At 51.0% G+C, this 25268-nt stretch overlaps 1 long non-coding RNA gene across 1 annotated transcript; it reads right to left on the bottom strand.

The window, feature by feature from the left end:
- Nucleotides 1–266: 266 nt before the first annotated feature.
- On the bottom strand, nt 267–24887 carry LOC148091574 (uncharacterized). The gene is made up of 3 exons (XR_015715628.1): nt 24597–24887; nt 16393–16496; nt 267–622 (listed from the first exon to the last, which is right to left on the bottom strand). It is a non-coding gene; the product is annotated as an uncharacterized LOC148091574 (long non-coding RNA).
- Nucleotides 24888–25268: the final 381 nt, after the last annotated feature.

Below are 25268 nucleotides of genomic sequence, written 5' to 3'. Positions count from 1 at the left end.
GTTCAGAGGAAGACGGGGAACTCCCACCTCCGGGATGTGGCGGCTCTTAGCGCTGCTTCTTTGCCTCAGCGGCAGTGGTCAGGCGGCACTCTCGGCCCTTTGAGGTCGAGCGGCCGCTCCGTCGCCCCCCTCCTCACCGTGGGAAGACCCTGACCTCGCTTCTTCTCAGCAGCTGTTTTCGTTGCTTTCCCCGAATGGTGGGTAAACAGCCTCCTGGGCTGGATAAAGGCTTTCTCAGCTCGCGGCTCGCCCCCTGCGTACGTGTTTCTCACGGATACGAGCCGGCCGTAAGAGAGAGTTGAACTTGATTTTGTCTCCTGGGTTATCTTAGGCTTAACTGGGAGGAACCTTGAGTTCCAAGGAGAGGCCCCGCGGGCTCTGGCGTTCGTCGGCTGCCATCTGCTGGGTGGTCCTGGCATGACACCGTCTCCCCGGCAGGCCGGCTGTTTCACCAGAGGCCAAGAGGCTCACTCAGTCAACCAAAAAGTATTGACTGGGCAGGAACTGAGCGCCAGGCGTCGTTCTGGGCACTTGGAAGTCATCAGCAAATAAAACAGACAAATATCTCTGTTCTTCTGGAGTTTACATTCTTGCAGGGGATAGCAGGCGATCAACAATACACCTAATAAATAAAGAACACCAAATGTTAGAGTGATAAGTGCATGGGGGGGGGGGAATTTAAAATTAGAACATGTAAGGGGAATGGAAAGTCCTGGGGAAAAATGAGTTGCAGTTTTAAGTGGTTTTCAGGGTCAGCCTCATTGAGAAGGTGACTTTTGAACAAAGACTGGAAGGAAACGAAGGACTTGGCCAAGGAGGAGGAGTATACCTGGCAGAATGGGGAGAAGTGCAAAGGCCCTGGGGTGGGAATGTGCTCTGTGCATTCAGGAAACACCAAGGAGACCAGGGCTGCTGGAGAAAGCGAGCCAGGGAAGAGAAATCAGAGAGGCGATCAGAAAGAGGGAGAGGGGCTGGACAGGACAGGGTCTTGGGTGCTGTTGTTTAAGGATCTTGGCTGTCCTGACCGGCTCGGGCTGCCGTAACAAAATGCCATAGACTGGGTGGCTTACGCAACAGACATTTATTTCTCACAGTTCTGGAGGCTGGGAAGTCCAAGATCAAAGTACCAGCCTATTCAGTTCCAGGTGAGAGCCCACGTCTTGGCTTGTAAAGGGCTGATTTGTCGCTGTGCTCACATGGTCCTTTTTCAATTCCTTTCTGTCTTCTTCTTAGAAGGCCACTAATTCCATCACGAGAGCCCCATCCTCATGACCTAATGTGACCCTAATTACCTCCCAGTGTCTCCACCTCCAAATGCCATCACTCTGGGGGTGAGGGCTTCTACATATAAGTTTTGGGGTGGGGAGGGTGCACAAACACGCAGCCCTTAACGCTGGCTTTTAGTTCAGAGACGCTCTTCTGGGGTCGGAGAAGAAGCCAAGCTGCAGCACAGTGCCAAGACATCTGGCAAATACTCTCGAAAACTCAAGCTATTCTCTTCATTCATTCAGTGACTATGTAATAAAATGGGGAAAATTAAGTCAAACCATATGTGTCGAGGGTGATGGGGGGGGCTGTGCATGTGCTCGTGGGAGTATATGAAGGTGGGTGTGTGGGGTGTGGGTGTGAGGATGTGTTATACTGAGCGGACACTCACTGAGTGATCAGATGCTTCCTTCTTTAATGCCGGTGCCCCTCAGAAAGAAAAACACCTTGCCCCACAAGCCTGCTTCCGAAGTAAAGTGGCTGTTTGCCCAGACAAGTGAGCCTCCTGCCAGAGTCCCCCAGGTTCCCTCCTCCCCGCCCCGCCCCAGGCCCGGGACAGGGTCCTCCTGGCCCTTCACATGCCTCAGGCTGTTCTCCCCTCATCCTACAAATTCCCCTGGATGTCTTTTCTCCTGCCACTTCTGCTGCACACCCTCCTGGGCGTGGAGCCCGCCCCTGCCCTAGCCTCCTACAGAGGGTGCAGAGTTGGGTAAGGCCTGCCACAGGCCTGCCTGCAGCAGACGACCGTCTCCTGGAACCCCAGCGTCACGACTCCACTCAGTTGCCCAGTGTCAAGAGAGGTAAGAGGCCTCTGACTTCGGAGGCCCCGTGTGTGGCTCCCCATCCTGTTTCCACCTCCCCGCTCGGGCCTGGAGGCAAGCGCTCGACCGTCGCTGAGCTTCTGCTCCAACGGGAAGGTCAGTCCCCGCCTCATGGAGTAGGTGAGGGGACTGCAGGGACCTGCCCTTCACGCTCCTGATATTTACTCAGCACCTCGTGCCAGGTGCTGGTCCAGGCTCTGGGCATGACTATGAGCCCGCACCCGTGTACAGTCTAGTAGGATGTCCCGCTAGCTGGCATTGTGTAGGGACCACTTTCCAAGGCAGGTGTTCAACTTTCTGAAAGCACATGGCCCCTGTGCTCCCAGCTGTTAAAATTGTGGGTGTCTCTCTCTGTGCGCACACACACATGCTATGAGGATGCCAATGAAACTGAGATACTGCATAATACCATTTAGGCTTGCTAAAAAAGCACAAATCATGCTATAAAATTTTTAACATGTATCTTAATAGTAATGCTATTAAAACACTTACCAGAAATATATACACTAACAACTTCAGGGTAATGTTCCCTGGAAAGAGATATGGAACTAGATGTTTAGCTTCATCTGTACCATTTTATTTCTCTAAGAAAAAACCTGAAGCAAATACGGATGGCAATATTTTTATATATATTTCATTTACTAAACACAAATGCTAATCCTAAACTCCGTGGATTCTTTCTGTGTCACATCAGTACACGGAAGCTTAGTGAGTTATTGGGCCAAAGAGGAAGCTGACAATTGAAACTAAGTACTGCGTATTTAACTCTGAAGTATTAGCTCATTAAATCATCCAAGTCTTGAATGTCTGTTAATGCATAACTGATTCTATTTGCTAATATTTTGTTGAGGATGTATGCATCTAGATTCATGAGAGATATTGGACTGTAGTTGTATCTTTTTATTATTAAACTATTTTTTAGAGCAGTTTTGGGTTCACCGCAAAATTGAGCAGGATGTACAGAGAGTTCCCATATACCCCTTGCCCCCAAAGCTCCCCCATCAGCAGCACCCCCACCGGAGCAGTACATTTGTTACAACTGACGAGCCTACGTTGACACCTCAGGATTGCCCAAAGGGCACAGTGCACCTTAGAGCTCACTCTTGGTCTTGCACATTCTGTGGGTTTGGACAAATATATAATGACATGTATTCACCATTGTAGTCTCATACTAGATAGTTTTATTGACCTAAAAATCCCCTGAGCCCTGCCTAATTATCCCTGCCTCTCCCCTAACCCCTGGAAACTCCCTATCTTTTTACTCCTTGTAGCTTTGCCTTTTCAGGAATGTCATAGAGTTGGAATCATACACTACGCAGCCTTTTCCAGACTGGCTTCTTTCACTTACTCATATGCATTTACGTTTCCTCCACGTCTTTTCATGGCTTGACGGCTCGCTCCTTTTTCAGCGCTGAATAATATTCCAGCGCCTGGGTGGGCTGCATTCATTTACGGAAGGACATCTTGGTTGCTTCCAAATTTGGGCAGTTATGAATAAAGCTGCTACAAATATCTGTGCGTCCGTTTTTGTGTAGACATAAGTTTTCCGTTCACTTGGGTACATAACAAGGACGTGAGTTGCTGGGTCATATGGTAGGACCATAGCTAGTTTGTAGGAAACTGCCAAGTTTCTTGCTAAGTGCCCGTGCCGTTTTGCATCCCCTGCAGCACATGGCTCGCAGCTCCTGTCGCTGCTGCTCCACACCTCGCCGGCATCTGGAGGTGCCGGGGGCTGGGTCTGGGCCGTTCCGATGGGTGCGCGGTGGAACCTCACTGTTGTGTTGATTTGCGTTTCCGCGGAGACATCTGACGTGAGATGCACTTCAATAAGCTGTTCTGTCATCTTCGTGTCTTCTTCGGTGAAGTCTGTTTAGACCTTTTGCCAATATTTGTTGTTTGTTTGTTTATTGTTGAGTGTTAAGAGTTCTTTGTATATTTTGGGCAACAGTCCTTTATCAAATGTAATCTCTTGCAAATATTTTCTCCCACTCTGTAGCGTGACATTGTCTTTCACAGAGCAGAAGTTTTTAATTTTAATGAAGTCTAGTTTATCGATTATTTATTTTGTGGATGGTGCCTTTGAAGCTGTATCTAAAAGTCAGTGCCATACCCAAGATTATCTAGGTTTTCTCCCATGTTAGTTCTTTGTTAACTTTCTAGTTTCCTAGTGTTAAAGCGTAGAGTATTGACTTTAAACATTTCCTCTTTTCTAATATGTGTTCAATGTTATAAATTTCCCTCTACTAGCTGCTTTACTACATCCCACACAAATTTTGATATATTGCATTTTCATTTTCATTTAGTTTTCCAAACATTTTTTAATTTCTCTTGAGATTCCTTACTTGACCCATGTGTTATTTACAAGTGTGTTGTTTAATCTCTCGGTGCTTGGGGATTTTCCAGCTATCTGTCTGTTATTGATTTCTAGTTTAATTCCACTGTTGTCTGAAAACAGACATGGTATGATTTCTATTTTTTTAATTTGTTAAAGTGTGTTTTATGGCCCAAAATATGCTCTGTCTTGGTGAACGTTCCATGTGAGCTTGAGAAGAATGTGTCTTCTGCTCTTGTTGGATGAGCTAGTCTCTGAACATCAATTAGATCCGGGTGATTGATGGTGCTGTCGGGTTCAGCTGTGTCCTCACTGATGTTCTGCCTGCTGGACCTGCCCATCTCTAATAGAGGGTGTTGAAGTCTCCAGCTCTAATATTGGATTCTTCTACTTCTCCTTACAGTTATATCCTGTTTTGTCCCATGTGTATTGATGCTCTGTTGTTAGGCACATACACATTAAGGGCTGTTATGTCTTCCTGGAGCGACACCCCTATTATGCAAGCCCCTCTCTGAGACTGTCCTTGCTCTGAAGCCTGCTCTGTCTGGAATCAGTACAGTGACTCCTGGTTTCATTTGATTAATGTTAGCAGGTTATAGCCTTCTCCAACCCTTTACTGTTAACTTATAGGCATCTTTATATTTCAAGTGAGTTTCTTGTAGGCAACATACAGTTTGGGGCTTTTGTTTTGTGTGTTGTTGTTTTTTGATCTGCTCTGAGAATCTCTGTCTTTTCATTGGGATATTTAGACCATTGACATTTAAAGAGATTGTTGATATCATTGGATTCATATCTGCCATTTATGTTACTGTTTTTTTATTTGTTTTTGTTCTTTGTTCTTGTTTCTGTCTTCCACAGGTTTCCTGCCTTTTGTCGATATTTTTAGAATAGGAAATTGGTTTTAATCATGACTGAGCTATATATCTGTACATAGGTTGGGTAGAATGGAGGATCCTACATCTGGTGTTTTTGGTAAAGAACTTGATTGTCTATAGTGGACACGTGTATGAAGACAGAGCCATGCTGGGTCTCAAAGTAAAGGACAAGCAGAGCGCCCTTGCTGACCTGTGAAGGACAGGTAGTGTGAACATATTGTGTAAAGCCGCTAAGATCTGGTGCTTGTTATTGCATCATAATCTGACCTGTCCTCACTGATATGGGCACACACACACACACACAGTACCTGTGTGTGCAGGGTGGGGTGGGGACCCAGGGCTAAGGGTGGAATGCAAGGTAAGATGCAGACTCTTTCCCCGAAGAGCCCACAATCTGGTTTGACAGGTAACATATCCAGACGATGCCAAGTGATAACGACAGGACAGTGAAGACGGTTGTGGACGGCAGCCTCACGAAGGAGTCGGTCAGGCGGGGTCCTGGTGTGTGAGAGAGGCTCAGGTGCCAGGTGTCTCCTCCGGGGCCGTCCAGATTCGCTCTTTAGCCTTCAGCCTGCTCTCTGCCCACGAGCTGGCCCGTGTGCACTCTGTGAACAGGCTCTTTCCCTCTGGCCCCTGGTCTGGCTGGGTGAGTGGTAGTAGAGGGAAGGGGAGGGCTGGGCAGAAGGTTGGAGAGAAGGAGAGCGCGGCTAGAATGTTTCATCGCTGGCTCCCATTCGCAGGGTCACTCAGGCTGGCTGTACTCCTCAGCTGAAGGCCCCACCTCCCCTCGGGGTGACCCTCTCCACGTGACTGCCTCCTTCCAGTTTCCCTTAAGGTTTTCTCCCCTTCCCTCTCCCAGGCCCAGGGCTGGTGAGAGCCCCATAACCAGTCCTTAGCTCCAGTATCCTGCACTAGGCCTTTTGGTTTCCCTATATCCTGCCCACGTCTTTTTTAAGGACTCTGTAAATTATCCTATTTTGAGTGTGCCATCTGTTTTCTGATGGACCCGGACTAATGGAGCTCGCTTCGGAGAGCCAGCCATGGAAAGGAAATGGTCCTGCTTTGTATAATTATAGGGTCAGCTGGGAAAAGAGGCAGGAGGCTCTGAAAGATGATTAATGCTTCACGAAGAAATGAATTATTAAATGACTTGGCCTCTCCCACTCAACCTGAAAGATTCTGCTCTAAAGTAGGAAAGGGTTAGAGGCAAAGCCTTGGCCTCTCTGCACCTATAATGACAGGCCTCACAGAGCCACTGGCTCACAAAGCCCTTTGCAAACACTGGGGCCACAGGAGCCAACCGGGGTGTCGTGTCCTCTGAGGAGCTTCCCCAAACCCCCTTCTCTGGCAAAGTTGACACTAGAATTCCAGCCACTGTTTTCAACTTGAACCTGAGGGCAGAAGCCAAATTTCTAGGTGCTCAAGGAAAGGTCTAGATCTTTGTTTTTTGAGGTCCCATATAGAGCTGCTTGGGAAAGAGACACCATCTCTCTGCCACAGCCCTAACCACTGGGAGCCCTTCTTTGTCCTGCCTTGGGACCCCTACAGCAGACTCACTAGATGTATTCATTGGTTGGCTGGTTGGTTTTTCCGAGTGGAAAGCCAAAGGAACTTTTGCAAGTTGGATTTGGGAAAGCCCTGGGCCCCTTGCCTACCCCAGCACCCCAGGACCCCTGCTCCTTAGTGGAACCCACCCTGGAAAGAGGCTGGGAGAGGCGGGCACCTGGAGCCCCAGCATTTCCCAAAGCAGCTGGAAGGAGCAGACACTGGGTTGCAGCTGCAGGGGCTGGACCAGGAGGCGGGTCCCCTCACATGCCAGGATGTGAAGCCAGAGGAAGCGCAGGCAGCTATTTGGAAGATTTAGGAGTTCTTGGGCTGTCACTGGATTGTACTGTGTTGTCATTGACATATGTCTGTAGTCTCTCCCGAGCAGGTAGGAGATGGAGAGTGTGACGGGAGGGCCTTCCTTTGTGCCTGGTCTGCGCAGCTACGCAGGTGAGGAAGGACCCGGAGGAAGGGGCGGGGAGGCGTGACCCTTTGGAAGCCTAAGCGTCCTCTCTGCTCTTGCAGTGCCAGAGGGCACATACCAGGCCTGGGCTGGTTCCCTCCAGAGGGCCACAAGGGCTGATAAAACTGCCAACAGTATAGATGCACAAACAACTCCCCTGAATTAAAAACCCGCTTCCAAGGAAACAAACACTGGTTCAATCAGCAAACAGCGAGGTCTCTCAGTACAAGCTGAAGAAAGGCGGAGTGTGAGCAGTGGGAGGGTTTCAGGAAAGGAGAGAGGAGAGAAGGGGGCCGGGGGAGCAGGAGCACGGTGCACGCCCGGGGAGCCTGGTCCTTTGGTCAGATGCCGGGCGCACATTCCGGGGCGGGAGAAGCAGCAGCTGCTCAGGGCTGGACTTTGTGCCAGAGGCCACCAGGCTGTGGGCCCTCGGTACAAACGGCTCCGGCCTAGCTGACTCTCTCGCGTGCATGCTGCCCTGGCTCCATCGGTCGGGCCTGGGGGTTTGCGTTTCTGACGAGCTCCCAGCTGAGGTCGATTTTGCTGGTCCGTGGAAACACGGGGTAAGTCAGGCGGCGTGGAGGATGCTGCTGCGGCTCAGCCACCCTTCTGCTTCCTCCCAACTACTGCCCAACAAGAGCAGATGTAAATGACCCAATCTGGCAGCCTGGGAAAGGGTACAGTTAGGGGGCACCCGTCCTTTGTTTAATTCTGGAATCACAGGTTTTAGCTGTAAAGAGAGGCAGGGCAAGGTAATAAAGAGCTTTGAAAGGCAGCCTAAAAGAGTGGAACTTCTGGAAGCAACAAGGAGCCACTGAAGGTTGCTAAGTAGGGGAGAGAGCATCTAAAAGATCACAGGCCAGTAGAAGTGAGCCATATTGTCAGTGTCCTGAGTGGAGGGAGTAGAGCAGGTTCCTGGGGGCAGCGCCCCCTGTGGGAAAGGAGGGTCCCACTAGGCCCAGCACCCCCAGGAACGCAGCGTGGTGAAAGGGAAAAGCAGCTGACAAATTAAGCCATGGACAGAGCACGTGAATCCTGGAGCATTTTAGACTCAGCCCAGGTTTCCCCTGCACCCACTGAAGCCTGGGGAACTAAGAAAGAAACAGCTAGGAAAGTGAGATGTGTTGAGCTGAGTCCCATCTCTTGGGGGTCCTCTAGCCCTGACTTTCCTGCTATATTTGGATGCTCCGGAACTCACCTCTGGGTAGGCATCGCCGCCCCCCTCAAAGAACAAGCATGTTCCCTGCCTCCCCAGCCAGTGCTACCCCACTCAGCTTCCTGTCCCCAAGGCCCAGTTTCCAACAGGAGACTGGGGGACCCCAAGTGACACAGCCCCCTCTTCTCCCTGGGTCTAGATTCCATGAAGAACTACCCGGAACCTGGTGTTCTCCTGTGGAAGGAGTGAAAGCCTCAACTTCTTCTTTGGCTGGGGTTTTCACCATGACTGGTTTTCATTAGCTTTTCAAGAGGAAAATAAACTCTGCCCAGTGGAAAGTTGCCACTTATGTGCAGAGAGTCATTGTTCATTTAATATTTTTTATGCGTAATGACCCACGTCCCAGTCTGCTGGGGCCCCGGCCAGGGCCCTGGGGGAGTGGGATTTAGAAACCTTCCTGGCAGGCATTGTTCAAGGAGCCCCTGGCTGATCGCCCCTTGTTAAACCTCAGGGCTGAGGAAGCCTGGGAAACCTGAGCAATCTGCTCTCCGCGGCCCAGCCCGTCTGCGGAGCCTGGGCCCTCCCTTAGTCTCTTCCTTTTAGTCCAAGTCCTGCTCACCTGGTGCAGAAGCTGCTCAAAGCCTCCTCTGGCTCCTAGCCTGACCTCACCCTGGAAGGGGGGGCGGGGGGAACGAAACCAGGAAAGGAATCCAGCTAATAAAACTCCAAGCCATGCCGCCTAGTGGAACCAGAGGGGGCCCTCCTGGGCATGATTCTCTCCCTAAGACGCCAGCTCTGTGGGGGTGAGGCCAAGAGGGGCTTGGGCTCCTGGGACACTGAGTGGCAGGTTAAGACACAGGTTAGGTGAGGAGAGACAGGAAAGAAGGAGAGACAGGAGGCGGAGACTGAGAAAGGAAGTGGGGTGACAGGAAACGAGGGAGCAGGGCCCAGAGAGACAGGAAGTGGGGGGTCTTGGCCCGTGGGAGTGGCCGTGGGCCGTGGCCGTGGCCATCAGGGCCAATGTTACTGAACATCCCTCTGCCAGCTGGACTCCCACGCAAGGGGGCAAGAATTTAAGTTTCTACCAGAAAAGTTTGAGCCTGGAGATAATTTAAGCTTTCCTGGGACTCTGCCAGCTGTCTCCGGGGTGTTGTCAAATTTTCCACCTACTCCCTTTGCAAGTGGAAACTCGGCCTCTATCACAGGATCCCCATCTTCAGCGCTGGCTCTTTGCAACTCCTCTGGTGATTCGGGAGGGTTTGTGCATGGAGATGTGTGGGATAAGGGATCACAGGGGTGGGCTGAGGGGACACTCCTTTCCCCCTGCCCCCACCCACCTGTCCACATGCACGGACACTTGTTCTGAAGGCGCTTCTTGGATTGGAGCAGAAAATTAGGTATTGGGATGTCCGCTTTAACTCGAAAAAAAATACTAGGCATCTGGAGAGCCCGGGACACATTGCCACTGCTTAGAATGGCAGCTCCACCTGAGAGTAAGTTGGGGTTTTTCCTCCTTTATTGTGTAAATATAGAAGCAGATCATAGCGTAAATATTCAGCCCATTGTCTCTCCCCCTCTCTAACCCTTCTGAGGATTACAATTGTGATGTGTATCACTTTTTTTTAAATGCTTATAAAACCACATTGACCCACTGGCTTCTTTTTTTCCCCAGACAAAACTGGGACACGTATTATTCCTAAACTTGCTTTTTTTTAAAGATGTCTTCATTGACTTCAGAGAGAGGAAGGGAGAGGGAGAGAGAGAGAGAAACATCAATGATGAGAGTCATGGATCGGCTGCCTCCTGCAAGCCCCCTGCTGGGGATCGAGCCCACAACCTGGGCATGTGCCCTGACCAGGAATTGAACCAGATGCTAGGCCAATGCTCAGCCACTGGGCCACACCAGCCAGGCCTAAACTTGCTTTTTAAAAAAGTGAGCAATATGCCCTGGGTGTTGTTCTAGCTCATGAGGTGTGGACCTGTGTTGTTCTTTTATAACAGCTCTGTTGCTTCCCATTGTGTGGGAAGTACCATTGTCTTGGTCTGCTTGGGGCTGTTATAACAAAAGTATTGAACTGGGTCACTTATAAACAACAATAATGTATTTCTCACAGCCCTGGAGGCTGGGGAGTTCAAGGTCAAGGTGCTGGCAGCCCCCTGATTCACAGAAGGGCCTTCTCCTCACAGGGCAGAGGGCGGGAGAGCTCCCTAGGGTCTCTTTTATAAGACACGAATCCCATGCATGGTAGCACAATTTTATACGTTAAACGGCTGAAAAAATACTACAATAAATGCAGTACCTCACTTCGGAGAAAGACAGAGAGATCCAGAACAGAGGTGCTCCAACTTTTTGGTCTCCACATCTATTGAAATTGCCCATACTCATAATTAAAACTGAGAAATGCTTAACAAGAACCCACAAGCATCCATTTCATCGGCCATCAGGGTAATGACGTCATCACAGGTCACACGGCCTCTGGAAAACTTCACCGCACAGTGGTGAGAGAATGAGGGGGGGGAAGGCAGGGTGGTGTCATAATAGTCCATGATGGAAACAGATGTGACCTGCGGATTTCCTGAGGGGGCCCGGGGCCTCCCAGACACCCCGGAACACGCTCAGGGCGGCTGGTGTGTTCTAGAGCTGAGGAGGTGGCCAGCTCGGAGGATGGAAAACGACAGGTTCCCTGAAAGGAAGCCACAGGCCCGGGAAAGGGCCCTGCTCCAGGGAGCTGCAGAAGGGGGGGACCGGACCCGGACACTGCCCCCAGGCCTGGGCAGGTCACCTCCCGGGCAGTCCCCAGGGCCCGGCCAGCTGCGAGGCTCTCTGGACCCGAGTGGGCAGCGGAAGGAGCACTTGAAAGCCTCGCCGTGTGCTGCTCCCGCAGGTCCCGCAGCCAGTTTTAATGAGGCCGATTGAAAAACAAAAACAAATCAGCTTACTCTCCGTGTGAAACGAGTTGTGTTTGGCCTCAGTCCCGGTGGTCAGCCCTGCTAGCTGTCCCCGTCCCCGCAGACTGCCTCAGCGGAGCTATGTCCCCTCTCTGAGGACCAGAAGCTGACATCCAGTAATGCAGCCCGCACCAGGAAAACCGCGTCCCAAAGGCCACCTCTACTCACGCGCAAGGTCAGCCCGCTGGAGAGTCAACTGGACACACACCGTCTCCCAATCGAGGTCATTCGTTTCCTTAATTGTAACAGGGCTGCTTCTCGCACCATCTTCTGGCCAACACCCAGGTCAGGGCTCTAGGATGGGTTTTACTCGGCAGGTCTCCTGGTTCCCTCCCAGCCGGGGAAGCCAGGATGTGGGGGGGACTGGCAGTGATGCCAAGTGGAGGTCCCTGGTCACCCAGGCATTTGTGGGTCAGGAGGGGTCCCAAGCAGGGGTGTGTCAGGCGACATGCCCCATGGGCGTGCTGGGTACTGGAGGAGCCCTGCGCACAGGCGGCCCCTGGTCCTTGGGGGGAAATGGTGGGAGGGGCTGTGCAGCCTGAAAGGAAGGCCCCTGGACGGCCAGAGCAGGGCACTGTGTCAGTCAGGGTCCCCAGGAACAGGACCAATAGGAAGTGCACAGAGAAATTATTGTAAGGAACCAGCTCACAGGATCATGGAGGCGGACAAGTCCCAGGATCTGCAGGGCCAGTGGGCAAGCTGGAGACTCAGAAGAGCCAGTCTGGGTCCGAGGGCCTGAGAACCAGGAGAGTGGACGGTGTGAGTTCTAGTCCCAGAGTCAATGCTTCAATCCCAGTTTGAAGGCAGTCAGACAGGGTATTCTCTCGTACTCAGAGGCAGGTCAACCTTTTTCTTAAGGCCTTCGTCTGATTGGATGAGGCCCACTCACATCAAGGGAGGCAATTTTTACTTTGCTTTACTCAAGCTACCGATTTAAATATGTTATTCATATGCAGAATCCCCTCATAGAAGCACCTAGAATGATGTCTGACCAAATATTGGGGCACTCTGCAGCCCAGTCAAGTTCACACATAAAATGAATCATCGAAAGTACCCAAAGAAAAAGGGAGACAAAGATTATCTTTGAATCAGAAGGGAAACAGTGGTGCTCGCTCTGAAGCAAGGGAAAGCTGAAAACTGGTGTCCCATCTTGGGCTGGTGGTGGTGTCCGGGGCTGGGGCTTTCCTCTGTGAGGTGGTCCCGAGTCCCACCGCGGAGGGGACCGTGACGTACAGATGGCTAAGTTAGTAGGGCCTACAGGGCCTGGACCAGTAGGAGGCCAGGCCTTTGGGCAACTCCCAATCCTGGGAACAAGCAGAACCTACCCCCAGCTGCTGGGCCTCTCAAGACAAGGCAACATTCTAGGCCAAGGTGTCTCCACTCCTGATTACAGGTCATTGACTTCATGGGTTAATGCTGAATCTCTCTCTAAACAACCAAACATGAGCGTAAAGGACATTCACCAAAGAGAAAAGGAAGGAATGAGAATTCAGGGAATCTGCTCAGGCCCCTGCACCGGGTAACACCTTGCAAATATCATTTAACAGATGAGTGAGGCCATGGTGGCCACCTGTGAGTAATCGGTCTAATTAGATCACAATTAACGTAACCGAGTTCCTACTACAAGCATGACCCTGTGCTTTATGGTCTTAACTCACTTAATCCATTAACGACATTAACTGGAACAACCCCAGAAGGTAAAAACCATTATCCTTCCCATTTTACTGATGCAGAAAGTGAGGCACACAGGCGTGAACTGACCTGGGCTCACACAGCTACCAAGGGGAGAGCTGGGATGTGAGTCCTAACAGGTCTCCCAGAGCTGACCACTTCACCGGGCCACCTCCTGTCATGAGTGAGGCCCCCGCATGGGGTCCCGGATTGGGGTTATACACTGGGCACCCAGGCAAGCGAGCCTGAGGGCACAGCTGAGTGGGATGAAGAGCAGGCTGGCCTCCCACCTGGATCCCTCTGGCTTCCACCTTCCTCCTGCCATGGCCACAGGCAGCCTCTGAAGCGACTGCTAGAAAATTAGGAGAAAATGAGGCAGCCACCTAATGCAAGGCTGAGGGGGAGGTGGCAGCTCTGAGGACAGGAGTATGGGTGCCCCCAGCTGCGGGGAGAGCTGACAGGGTGGGCGGGAAGCTCTCTCCTGTCTGAGGGTCCGTTAGCTTCCTGTGCGCCCCTCCAGGCTCCCCAGCTGCATCTGTAAACCCTGCGGAGACAGGGCCTCTGTCTCCTCTCAACACGCAGCAGGCGCCCATCAACCCAACGGCCCCTCGGCTGCAGACTGCCTCGGCCACACTTCCCAAGCCAGCCTTGGCGTCTCTCTATCCCCAAGGAAAACAGCTAAGTCTGCCTTTCGAGTCCAGAACAAGCGCTGAATTTTAATTCTGGATTTAATTCCATGTGAGTTGAGCTAGGAGCCATTCGGAGATGGATTAGCAGCCCTGACATTCAGCCTCTAGGCTTTGGGGAAAGTGACATAAATTAGCACCCACCAAGCCCAGCCCTGTGGACGTCTCCCTGTGACTCAGGTTGTGCTTCTGGGGACTGACACCTCCATGCGAGTTTACCCTCTTTTGGTGATCACTCTGCCCACCCAGGAGCAGGACTCAGCAACATGATGGGGAGGCAGCCAGGGGGGATGACACAGCAGAAATAAGAGGTTTAATACCAATGGGCCTGGATTCCTGGTGGGGAGGTTTTCCTCTTCATGGCCCTTCCTGGGCACCAGCACACACCAAACGAGCAGAACAAAAGGGAGTCTGGGGAATTGGGGCCTATATTGGTCAGGGCTCTCCAGAAAAACAACCAAGAGGAGTCAGTTCTGATCTAAAATCTGGCAGGCTCAAGACCCAAGAAGAGCTGACATTTCAGTTTGAGTCCAAAGGCAGGAAAAGACTGATGTCCCAGCTCAGCAGCCAGGCAGGAGGAATTATTTCTTATTTGTGAAAAGGCCAACCTTTTTGTTCTAGTAAGGCCTTCAGCTGATTAGATAAAACCCACCCACTGTAAGGAGGGCAATCTGCTTTACTCAGGCTACTGATTCAAATGTTGATCTCACTTGGGATTTGCCCTCTTTTTGTGTCTGTGCCATTACTATGGGAAGAGTCCCCCAGGTAGCTGCTGCCTCTTTGGCCTGAGGCCACAATGAGATTCATAAAGGAGTCAGACATGCAACTTGAAGCAGAGATGCCCAGCCAAGCCCAGAAACAACAGCTGGGCCCAGCCCACCGCCAGAACTATTAAAAATAAATATTTCATTGTTGTATGTCACTGATATGTGGAGGTTGGTTGTTACTCAGCAGCAGCTAGCTAATACAGCACTTCAACCTCACAGCAACTTTATGAGGCAAGTAGCATTCTCTACCATTTTACAGATGAAGAAACTAGAATTGGGGTTTATACATGGGACTATGTCATAAAATTAGCAAGTGGCAGAGTTGAAATTTAAATCTAGGACTTCCTGGGGCTAAAGTCCAAAATGTAGGTATCGGTGCTTCTTTAGTAAAATCCTGTGATGAGGCGCTCCTGTGAGATGGAAATTTAGTTGTGACATCATTGACGACTGGGTCCAGCAGCCCGGGGCTGCACAGCTACACTGGCTCACCCCAGTCATTTTGTAAGCTTATTAATGATGCCTTTCCACATTTCATGTGTGTGAACTTTCAGTCCCCATTCAATAGCATTACAGGTCTTACAGTATTATAATTAGCTAGATACCAAGAGCAATCTTCACAAACGTCAGTGTATGTTTGGGAGAGAAAGAGAAATAAAGGAACTGGATTGTATTTAAGAAGATAAAAATCCCAGAGAGAGATGAACAAAGGAAAAAAACTATTACTATTTTCATTCCCAGGGGCTGGAGTGGAGCCATCACTCCAACAGGGAGATCGGTGTGAGGCTCCTACAGTCACAGTCAGGTGAGTGACGCAGGTGACTTGATCCAGGTGAAAGTTCAGTGAGCACCTGCAGCATGAAAGCACATGATGTGACCCAGTCACCCTAACGCTACCTTCTAAAGGACCTGGGCAAGTAAACCAACTCAAGTCCAATGGGATCCTCCAAATTCTTTCTCCCCAACCAAAGTTATGGGCCACAGAGCCCAACTCTGGGTTGGAGCAAGCTTCAAGTTAACTGGGCACCTCACCTCTTCTCCAGCACGGGGAGGGGACCCTAAATGAGCTGGAGGGAAGGCCACCAGCAGGGTCCTGTATCCTTACAGCAGAGGGACAGCTCTGCAGCCAGGGCTCCTCTTTCTCCTAGGACTCTGCAGTGCACAGCTTGGCCTGTGCCAGTCCCCAGGCAGACAAAGGATTGCAGACCTGAGTCGAGACTAGAGAGGTTCTGGAGAGGCTTCTGGTTTTAATAGGTTCCACGTGGATGGAAACGACAGGAACCCGAATCTGAGGTTGAACTGGTTTGGGTCAGAGTCTGGGCTTCCATCGTCAGCATGTGAATTGGAAGTTAGGAGGGAGTTTGGTTTATCTGCCAGAAGATGTCCCTACCCTCCCTCCTTCACTCCTTCAGGCTCAGCTCTCAAGGAAGGCCTGGAGACAGGGCCTCAGACACCCATCAGGCAGATGTCAGGCTGTCTCTGGTGGGACCAAGCATCTGCTTCCTACACCCCAAAGACTAAGTAGTGAAGGCTTTGGGAAAATAAAGGACAGCTGGGTGGGTCACAGAACGACACTATGAGCCCAGCCTTGCTGCCTCCTGTGTCCCCAGACCTGGTTCTGGAGGCCAGCTCTGCTGAGGGAGGGTGTGCCCTTCCCTCCTTAGCATCTGGGTCACGGCTTTGCTAAGTGTTTGCTTCTCAGCAGACTGGCTAAGGCAGTGACTAAGCTTGGAAGGCATAAAACCTGGTAATAAACCTGTCAGTGAGGCCGTCAGCCAGGCCAGGACACAGACCTTGGGTGTCTTCTACAGCCCGGGAAGGCCTCTTGCTTCCAGCCCCTCCGACTGCCCCAGGGAGTCCTTGCCTGGAATCCACACAGCTCCCAAGTTTCTGTGGCTGCCCAGGTCCTTTCTGATGGGCCAGGAGCATCCAGCTGGGATCCACTTCAGATCGAGAGCAGGGCTGAGCCTGGGGAGGAAGAGGGGCCGAGATCAGTGTGACCAGATAACGTAGGCTCCGCCATTCTCTGAAGCCCTTGCTGAATCTATGGGCAAGAAACCTTGGGATTTGGTGAAGGGCCTGTCTCCCTGGGGATCTCCAACTCAGCCCACTGCAGCACCTCCTGCTTTGTGTGGACGGTGTTCACACACAGTGGCTGTGACTTGACTCAGCTCGGCTCAGCCACGTGACGTGGGCAGGAAGCCTCACCTCTCTAAGCCTCAATTCCTTTTAGCTATAAAATGGGAATGATCCTATCGCCTGCTCTGCCTGGCCCACGGGCATTTGGCAAGACTCAAGTACAGTAACATACTCAGAGGCTTTGAAACGGGGCAGGGTGCCACATAACAATGAAGAATAAGCCTTGGGTTCAACCCAACAGACATTTACCAAATGCCAGCTTCTGGCGAGGCAGTCTTGGCACCAGAGATGCAGAGGTGAGGGAGAGAGACAGTTGCTGCCCCCGTGAGCCCAGCACTCTCCTGGAAGCTGGCAGGAGACAAATGCATTCGAATCATAGCACGAACACCATTAATAATAACAGCCCCTTGCCTGAGCGCCGGCCGTGGCCCCGGCTTGAGCTGAGTACTTTATATATGCTCAGTCCTTGGACAGCTACGCAAGGCAGGCAGCGTTGCTTCCATTCTGCAGACGCGGAGACTGAGGCTCAGTGGAGTGAAGTCATTTGTCAAGGTCATTCAGATAAGAGGCGGCAGAACATCCCTCTCCTCTTCGCTCTTTTCCTCCTGCCTCTCTTCTTTTTGAACTCCTGGGTCCAGGGGTGGCCTTATAGCTCCAACTAAAGCTCACTTCTACCATGTGAGACCAGGCTGCCTGCCAGGGAGGCCAGGGCAGGGCCTGCGGAGGGCGCCCAGCTGCTGCTGTAAATGCAGGACCCCTGTGAGGGAAGGGCCCTCCGTCTGGGCGGTTCGTTCATGCGAATCCTCCCCTCTGAGGCCGTGGCTGCTGCAGGCTCCGGCACTCAGATTCCTCCGACGGTCCGACCCATCCCAGAGGCCCCAGGTGCCCGGGCCTGGAACACGGATCCGACACGCCCTCCAGGTTGTTCCTGTCTGGCACCAGCCACCCGGCTCCAGGCAGGAAGCTGGGCACAAACACGGGGCTGTGGAAACACACAAACCCTAGACTTTGGCCATGATCTCATTTTTGTGCATCTCGGTTTCCTTTCTTCTGTTCAGGAGAACTGAAACAATACACAGCGAGGGGACTGAGGGTGACACTGTGGTACCTGTCACAATGTGAGCTGCACAGGATCAGGGTGGACAGGGAGGCCTGTGGCTCCCTCCAGCTCTTCTGCACACAATGAGTCTGTAAGTCAGTCAGGACCCACCCGCCTTCTGCCCACACTGCCCTCTGGGTGACACGCTCACCTGGCAGGCCTGGGATGAAGCCTTGGGAGCCTTGGCCTGTCCTGCCAGGAGGTGACCTGGGTTCTGGAAGTGTCTCACTTATCCTTCCACTCAGGTTGGATCCATCTCCCAGACAGGTGAGCAGCCTCCCTGTCCAGGTGGCTCCCTCAGGGGGAGGTCACTGCATGCCTGACCCAGCCTTCCACTTATTTTATTTTGTTAAATGTTTTTATTGATTTTTAGAGAGAGGAAGGGAGAGGGAGAGAGAGATAGAAACATCAATGATGAGAGAGTCACTGATCGGCTGCCTCCTGCACGCCCGCCACTGGGGATCGAGCCCGTAACCCGGGCATGTGCCCTGACCGGGAATCGAACTAGGGACCTCTTGGTTCATGTGTTGACGCTCAACCACTGAGCCACACCAGTAGGGCCCAACCTTCCAGTTGATTTTAAAAACACAGACTGGCCCAAGCTAGGCCTCCTTTGCCTGCTGAGGAACTTGCTCAAGTCCACCCACGGAGCTGGTGTTCCCTGAGATGGGAAGAAGAGTGACGCCTACTTTGAGGTGCTTTCATGATGAAAGAGAAGACACTGCTGCAAAAATTACGGTTCCTAGGAAGCCTTCCCCCCCGCTCTGCCCTCTCCTCCTGCCTCTTTCCTGCCTCCTCTCCACCATGTTGGTTCCTGGGCCCTCAAGGAAGAAGCTGCCTTCAGCCTTCCCCGCAGCCCAGCTCCTGCCCGGGAAGCTTCTCCAGCTTCTTACAAGGCTAAGTCCAACAGAGGTTGGCTTTTTATTTTTACTTGTTAGGGTTAGAGGATTGTGGTGACTGGGGAAGACGCACTTCCCCTGGGCTTTGGTTCCCATGGAGGTGGAGAGGCTCTTCTGCAACCCAGGATGTCCTAGATACGGCTCTAAACAGGTGTCTGGGCCAAACATCAATCAGTCCACCAACAAGCACTAGACGGGCCCCTTGCTGCTCTCCAGGCCAGAAAGACACCCCCCCCCATACCCATGCAATAAAGGGCCACAAGTGTGCCCATGGAAGTCCTCACAGGTGCCATTGCAGCCCAAAGGTGGGAGTGAGTATTCCTTCATGGGGAGAAGAGATCAGGGCTGGCTTCCTGGACAGGGCTGGCTTCCTCACTGTAAGAATTAAAGAATGAGTTCAGGGTTGGCCAGGCAGAGGAGGAACTGAAAGCAATGGCATGGAGGCATTCGGGGAACCCCAGGTGTTCAGCATGGTGGATTACAGGGGAGACCCAGGTGTTCATTGTGGTAGGTTACAGGGGAGACCCAGGTGTTCAGAGTGATGGAGCAGAGGGGAGACCCAGGTGGTCAGCATGGTGCATTACAGGGGAGACCAAGGTGTTCAGTGAGGAGACGCAGCAGAGCAGTCAGAGGGATGTCAGCTACAGAGGTCAAAGGGAGCAGATGTTGGAGCGCTTGTGGCTGGCAGTTCTGGGCCACGGGAAGCCTGGGACCCAGCGACATGGCATGATCAGAGTCATCCCTCCACAGCAGAGACTAGGGGAAGCTGGAGGCCTTGAACCTGGAGGGCCACAGCTGGGCCAGGCCTGACCTAGAAAGTCAGTGCGTTCAGCCACCTGTTTCCATTTCACTTGTTCCAGGATAAAAATCTGCTTATTGATTAACAGTACTTCCAGTATTTCATGAGAACCTTGAAGGACCACCCCACACGCAGACACACATCCACATGCACACACATTGCAGATCCGGTACCAGGCTGCCAAGAGCAACCCAGAAGCCAGCCCTGGCCCTCCTCAGTGTGGGCACTGTGTGCTGTCTTCTCAGACGGCGAAGCGGGCCTGGTGCTGGGGACACCTCCAGGCAACTCAGCGGTCATCACCCCATTCATTTTCAAAATTGATTCTTTTTGGGCCCATGAGCCAACTTTAAAACAAGCATTTCCATCTTCCCAAATCACTGGGACCCAAAACAAAATAAAAAAGCTAATATTCAATCTCCCTCCTCCAGGAGAAATTAAAAACATTGACCATTTTTTCTTTGTTTCTGCTACATCTAACTCAATTGTTCCTAAGCTCGAAAGTATATAGGAAACCACTTGTGGTGTCTATTAAAATGCCAGTCCCCAGGTCCCAGGTTCAGATATCCTAGTTCCACAGTCTGGAGTAGAGCCCATGAATCCGAATTTTAAGTAGCCCCGATGGTCAGATACCACACTTTGAGAAAACCAAAGTTTGGCTTCCCTGTTACTCGCAAAAGTATTGAACCATAGGGGCCTTTCCCCCTCCTCTCTCGTTTTCTCCTTTCCTTGTGTGACCTCAGCTAGTGATTGCATCATTGAGGCATCTGATGAGCCAGAAAAGAAAAAATTTCCTAACTGTGCTGTAAGTCCGCCAGAACCCCAGTCTCCATGTGCAGGGAGAAGTGAAGGGGTGTGGCAGATGTTGGCGACGTGCCCAACAGCCATCCCTTTCCCTGGTCCACCTCTCCATGTTCTTTCTTGCTAAGTAGGACCTCAGTTCTGTTCAGGAATCAGGTAACATATGTTTCACAGCAGGCTGGGCCATGAAATTTAGTTTTCCAGGGAGGAATCTTGATTGACCTAAATGAGGGGTTTTCATCCCTGGCTGCACATTAGAGTGTCTGGGAGATTTTAAAGATACTCATGAATGGATCCTATCCGAGATCAGTTAAAGCAGAGTCTCTAGGACTGGGATCTTGGCCTAGATACTTTAAAAAAATAATAAAAAATTAAAACAACTCCCCGAGTGATTCTAATGTGCGTACAATCATAGTGGTAATTCTATTCTCCTTGCCAGTGATTGACTTAGGAATGGATACGTGGCATGGTTATGGTATAAAAAGAGACATAAAAGGAAATCAGCTCCATATTCTTCAAAAGGGATCTTCTGGCCTTTGGACAGTGTTGTGTGAGATTGATGGCAGCCACCTGTGACCATGGGGACAATCTCACAAAAGTCAAAATGCTGAAGATGACAGTAAAAACATGGCAAGAACCTTGCATTTGGCATTGAACCGCTAAGTCAATCAACCCTGGAGTGGCCTCATCTCTGGATCTCTGTTTACGTCAGATAGTAAATGTTCCTTATTGGTTAATCATTGTTTAGGTCTTTTTGTGGCTGTTTTTCAGTTGGGTTCTTTTGTTTTGTTTCACCAGCAAAAAGCATCTTAGGTTACACAAGGATAACAAAAAATTCTATGAGGCCACCTCTTGGTTCTAGTTGCCCTTAGAATGATGCTGATCTTCCTGTAACGAATGCCCACACCTTCCTTCCACACACTTAAACTGAATCGGGCTCCCCTCGGACTCCAGAGGGGCAGGACGCCACACTGACTGAGCCCATAGCGCTGGCACTGAAGTCAGCCTGCCTGCGTTCAGTTACACATTTCACCAGTGTAGGCGCGTAATTTCTGGTAGTTGTTTAAGCCCTCTCTAAGCCTCAGTTTGCTCATCTGTAATCTGGGGATAATTTTACCTATTTCCTATTACCTATTTACCAGATATCTGGGGTTTAATTTGTGAATTTAATGAGACAATCCATGCAAAAATCCATTTAACAACATTCTTGGTGCATATAAATATTACTACAAAGACATTTTTACTGAGTCAAACACAGGGAGTCTGAATTTGCTAGACAATTCTCAACTTTTCAGTAAAGCAATTCAGTAGTAAAACTAAACACTTTTCTATTTTTTTCATTGTAAAAGTCAAGAAAAAGCTGTTGGCAGGCTCTGTCTTAATTCCTGTTTCAAGCAATGTGGTCTCCATAGCTCCTCCAGGAAATGGAGTAAACGTAGGTTTTACATCATTTACCCAAGCAGAGATGAGGTGAGCCGCCCGCTGCACAGCCACCTGGGCACAGCATGGGCATACGTGTTGCCACAAGCTCTTTTCGCTGCTGCAACTTTGAATGCTCTGAGGTTCAGGGTGCCAGTTCCTGACATGTGATTCATCAGACTCAAGATGTCCCACAAAGATGCCTATCTGTCCGTGTGTCTCTGTGATGTCTATCACCATGGCACTCAGGGGTGCTTGGTGCTGCTGCTGTTTTTTGAAAGAATCACAAAGTTGGGAGGAAGCAGCCTCCTGGGCTCTGGGGCCTCACCTGCTGGGATGTGGCCAATAGGCTGAGAAGTGATCAAGGTAAGAAGTCAGTCGGCCTCTTCTGAAGCATGCTGATCCCAGGGCGCAGCAGAGTTATAAATCCTAGGCCTCCCCTCTCCGCTGCAGAAGCCCTTCCCCAGCCACTGCAGCCTACAGTCCCTGCGGGCATTATCCAGGCAGGGGACACCAGTGGCTGGAGACTTCAGCCTGGTCCCCCTGGAATGCCAGCCTTTAATTTGGCTGAGGTGTGGGATTAGATCTGGGAAGGCTTTGTATCCATGCCTTACTTTAATCACATCTGGTTGTTGAATTTGTTGCAATAAAAATATATTTTGTGAAATACTTTCCCCCCCCTAAAATGAAGGTGAGGATTGACGGTAACAGAGGGATGGGGTGAGTAGGTGTTTGGTTTGTGTGCAGGGAGAGCTTCCTGTCGACCTAACCCAGATGGGGGCTCGGCGGCGTGGGGAGGGGGGTGGTGCCCAGCCTTTGGGCTCTTCTTTCTCTTCTCGCTTCCAAACACCGGGTTTGGCATTCACAGGCGGGACCCACCGTTGCCTTCCAAGCCCTGCTTATTCTGCCCATGAGGCTCATCCAGAGGCTGCACACAGGCCGAGACAGGGTGGGGAACGTCCGACCTGTGGGCCGCACAGGGCCCGGGAAATCATTCGGTCTGGCCCTGCCGAGGCAACCGCAGGTGAGACTCAAAATTCAATACGTCTAGGAGCTTTTTTCATAGCTCATTTTTAAGTTGATAATTTTGTATGGCCCTCGAATGATGTTATAAATATCCAAATGGTCCTTGGCAGAAAAAAGGTTCCCCACCCCTGCCCTAACACCAAAGCTAATCTGGACACAGGGCCTGGGTGAAGCCATAAGTTGTCACCAAAAGTTGATTCCCTTTCTGTATCTCATGGTCTTGCTTTGATCCTCTTTTACCAGTGTCTTTTTAAGAGATTTAATATGTGTTACTTAGATATACAAAAGGTATAAATAACATCATTAACAGCTGTATGCCCACCACCGGTACCACTTGAGAAACAAAGGTGTTACCAGCAGAGTTGAAGCTGATCACACTCTCTTCTTCCCCGCCTTGAAATAACCTGAATTTGGCCCACCACACACATCAATTGGGATTAAGTTTGGCCACAAATAAACAGAAAACCCAAAACATTTGCTTAAGTGAGCTAGAAGTTTATTAACCTTTGTAAAAAGAAATCTGTTGGAAAACAATTCAGGGCTGTGGTGGATGCCCCATAATACTCAGGGACCAGCTGCCCTGTGGGCCACTGTCTGCAACACGGTCCCCACCTCCTGGACTAAGACAGTTGCCAAGTTCCAGCCCTCTTATCTGCTCTCAACCCAGCAAGAAGAGAAGGGGAAGAAGGGATGGTAGGTGTCTCAAGTAACTGCTTGAGGGATGCATGTCACAGTTCCCTTCATCCCAATGGCCAGCACTTAGTCACCGGCCACACCCAGGTGCAGGAGAAGCTGGGAGATAAAGGGTTTATTCCAGCGGGGCTGGGCCCTGTTAGCAAGCACCAGTCTCCCTCTAAAAAGGAAAGGGAGAGTGACACTGGGAGACACCTAGTGGTCTCTGCCGTATCACAGTCTTAGCCAGAATGCCCGCTTAGGACCTCAAACGGTTGAAGAAGCCACTTGTTGTTTAAAGCCTTTCTTTAGGATACTTCAATAAAAAGTATACAACTGAAAAAGCTCACTGAATTTTCACGAATAGGTGGAGATATAGAATGCTACCAACACCCGAGAAAGCCCCCCTTATAAAAGCAAATTCAATTAAAAATAAAATCACAGGTTAGCAGCCGTCTCACTCCGCGCTGGCCCAGGAGGGTTTAGTTTGCAGGCCCCTTGGTCTTAGAGGCCTACGTTTCCATGTTCTCTTCGGTAAGTTTCATTCCCGACGAATGAACTAAAACCGAAGTTAAACTTCCCTTAAGAGAAATCCTAACAAGGGGCTGTCTCTGCGGCTTTGGTTATAAGCTGGTTAGATACGGAGAGACGGCATTTACTGTGCCCCTACTGTGTGCCAACTGCTGTGCTGAGTGAAGATGCCACTTTTGATGCCGTCCCCATTCCGGGACCTGCCACTGACTGGCAGTGTGGGATATCACCTGGGCCCGAAGCCCCTGGAGCCATCTCTGCCTCAGGTTTCTCATCTGCGAAATGGGGATAATATTGGAACAACTATTAAAAGAGGCGAATGTTGCCCCTTGGCTCCTAAGCGCCACCAAGGCAGGGCCCGGCCCACCCCCCATGGCAGCGTGAGCGCGGTGAGCCCTGAATAAGCGCCTGGCTGTAGGGCCAGGGCCGCGCTCCCCCTCCTCACGGGACCTGAGCGCTGACCCCTGCTCTCAGGGCTGCGCCCTCCCCGAGCTTTCTGGAACGCTCAGGGCTGTCTGCGCCTTTCACTCCTGTGCTCCCTTCCTCCCTCCCTTTCTCACTTTTCATACCGTGCCAGCCCACATATATTCAGCTCTTTTAATCTTGCTTCATAAATCATTCCTGCAAGTCAAGTCCCTGAAAAGGTTTCCCCTGAACTCCCTCCAAACCGTATCTAAAATACTTACCTTCTGGTAAATGCTTCAGAGCCAATTCAGTCTGTCACCGCGGCCTTCGTAGCCGGAGGAGGACCGACAGAAAGCGCAGGGGAGCAGGAGAGGCGGGGCCCTGGCACTGGGGGGCGCGTGCTTTGTGTCCCCCTCTTTAAAAGATGCTGACACGGCACTGAAAGGCCCGGATGTAATTTACTGCATGGTCTTCATCAGAGTGCATCATCTGGTGCTGAGGGCCTGGGCTCACATCCTGGCTGCGTCGCTTACTGCTGTGGGATCTTGGCCAAGTCGCTTAATTTCCCTGAGCTTCAACATCCTCAGCTATAAAACGGAAATGGCGAGTGTTTACCTCACGGGGCAGTTAGGAGAATTAAATGAGATAATTCATAGAAAATTCTCAGCATGGTGCTTGGACCGTGTAAGCGCTCAGTGGATGTTAGCTGTTGTGCTGGTTTTTCCCTGTGGCCTACCCCATACCCTACCGTTGTCATTAGCAGAACCCCGGTTTTAGGCTTTGTGCCAATATACCTGGGTTTTAAAAAATAATGATGATAACGTTTTCTGGCTTCCCTTGTAGCCAGAAGTAGTCACGTGACACAGTTCTTGCCAAGGGGCCGTCATCTGGGACCCCCAGTAATGCTCCCAGGAGAGCTTTTCACAGGGAGTGTACTGAATTGGTATGTGCCT

The sequence above is a fragment of the Miniopterus natalensis genome, chromosome 14 (genome assembly GCF_054644295.1).
Source record: "Miniopterus natalensis isolate mMinNat1 chromosome 14, mMinNat1.hap1, whole genome shotgun sequence".
Lineage (NCBI taxonomy): Eukaryota > Metazoa > Chordata > Mammalia > Chiroptera > Miniopteridae > Miniopterus > Miniopterus natalensis.
The sequence above is the reverse complement of the archived record's forward strand: the minus strand, read 5'-3'. Positions and strand labels throughout refer to the sequence as shown.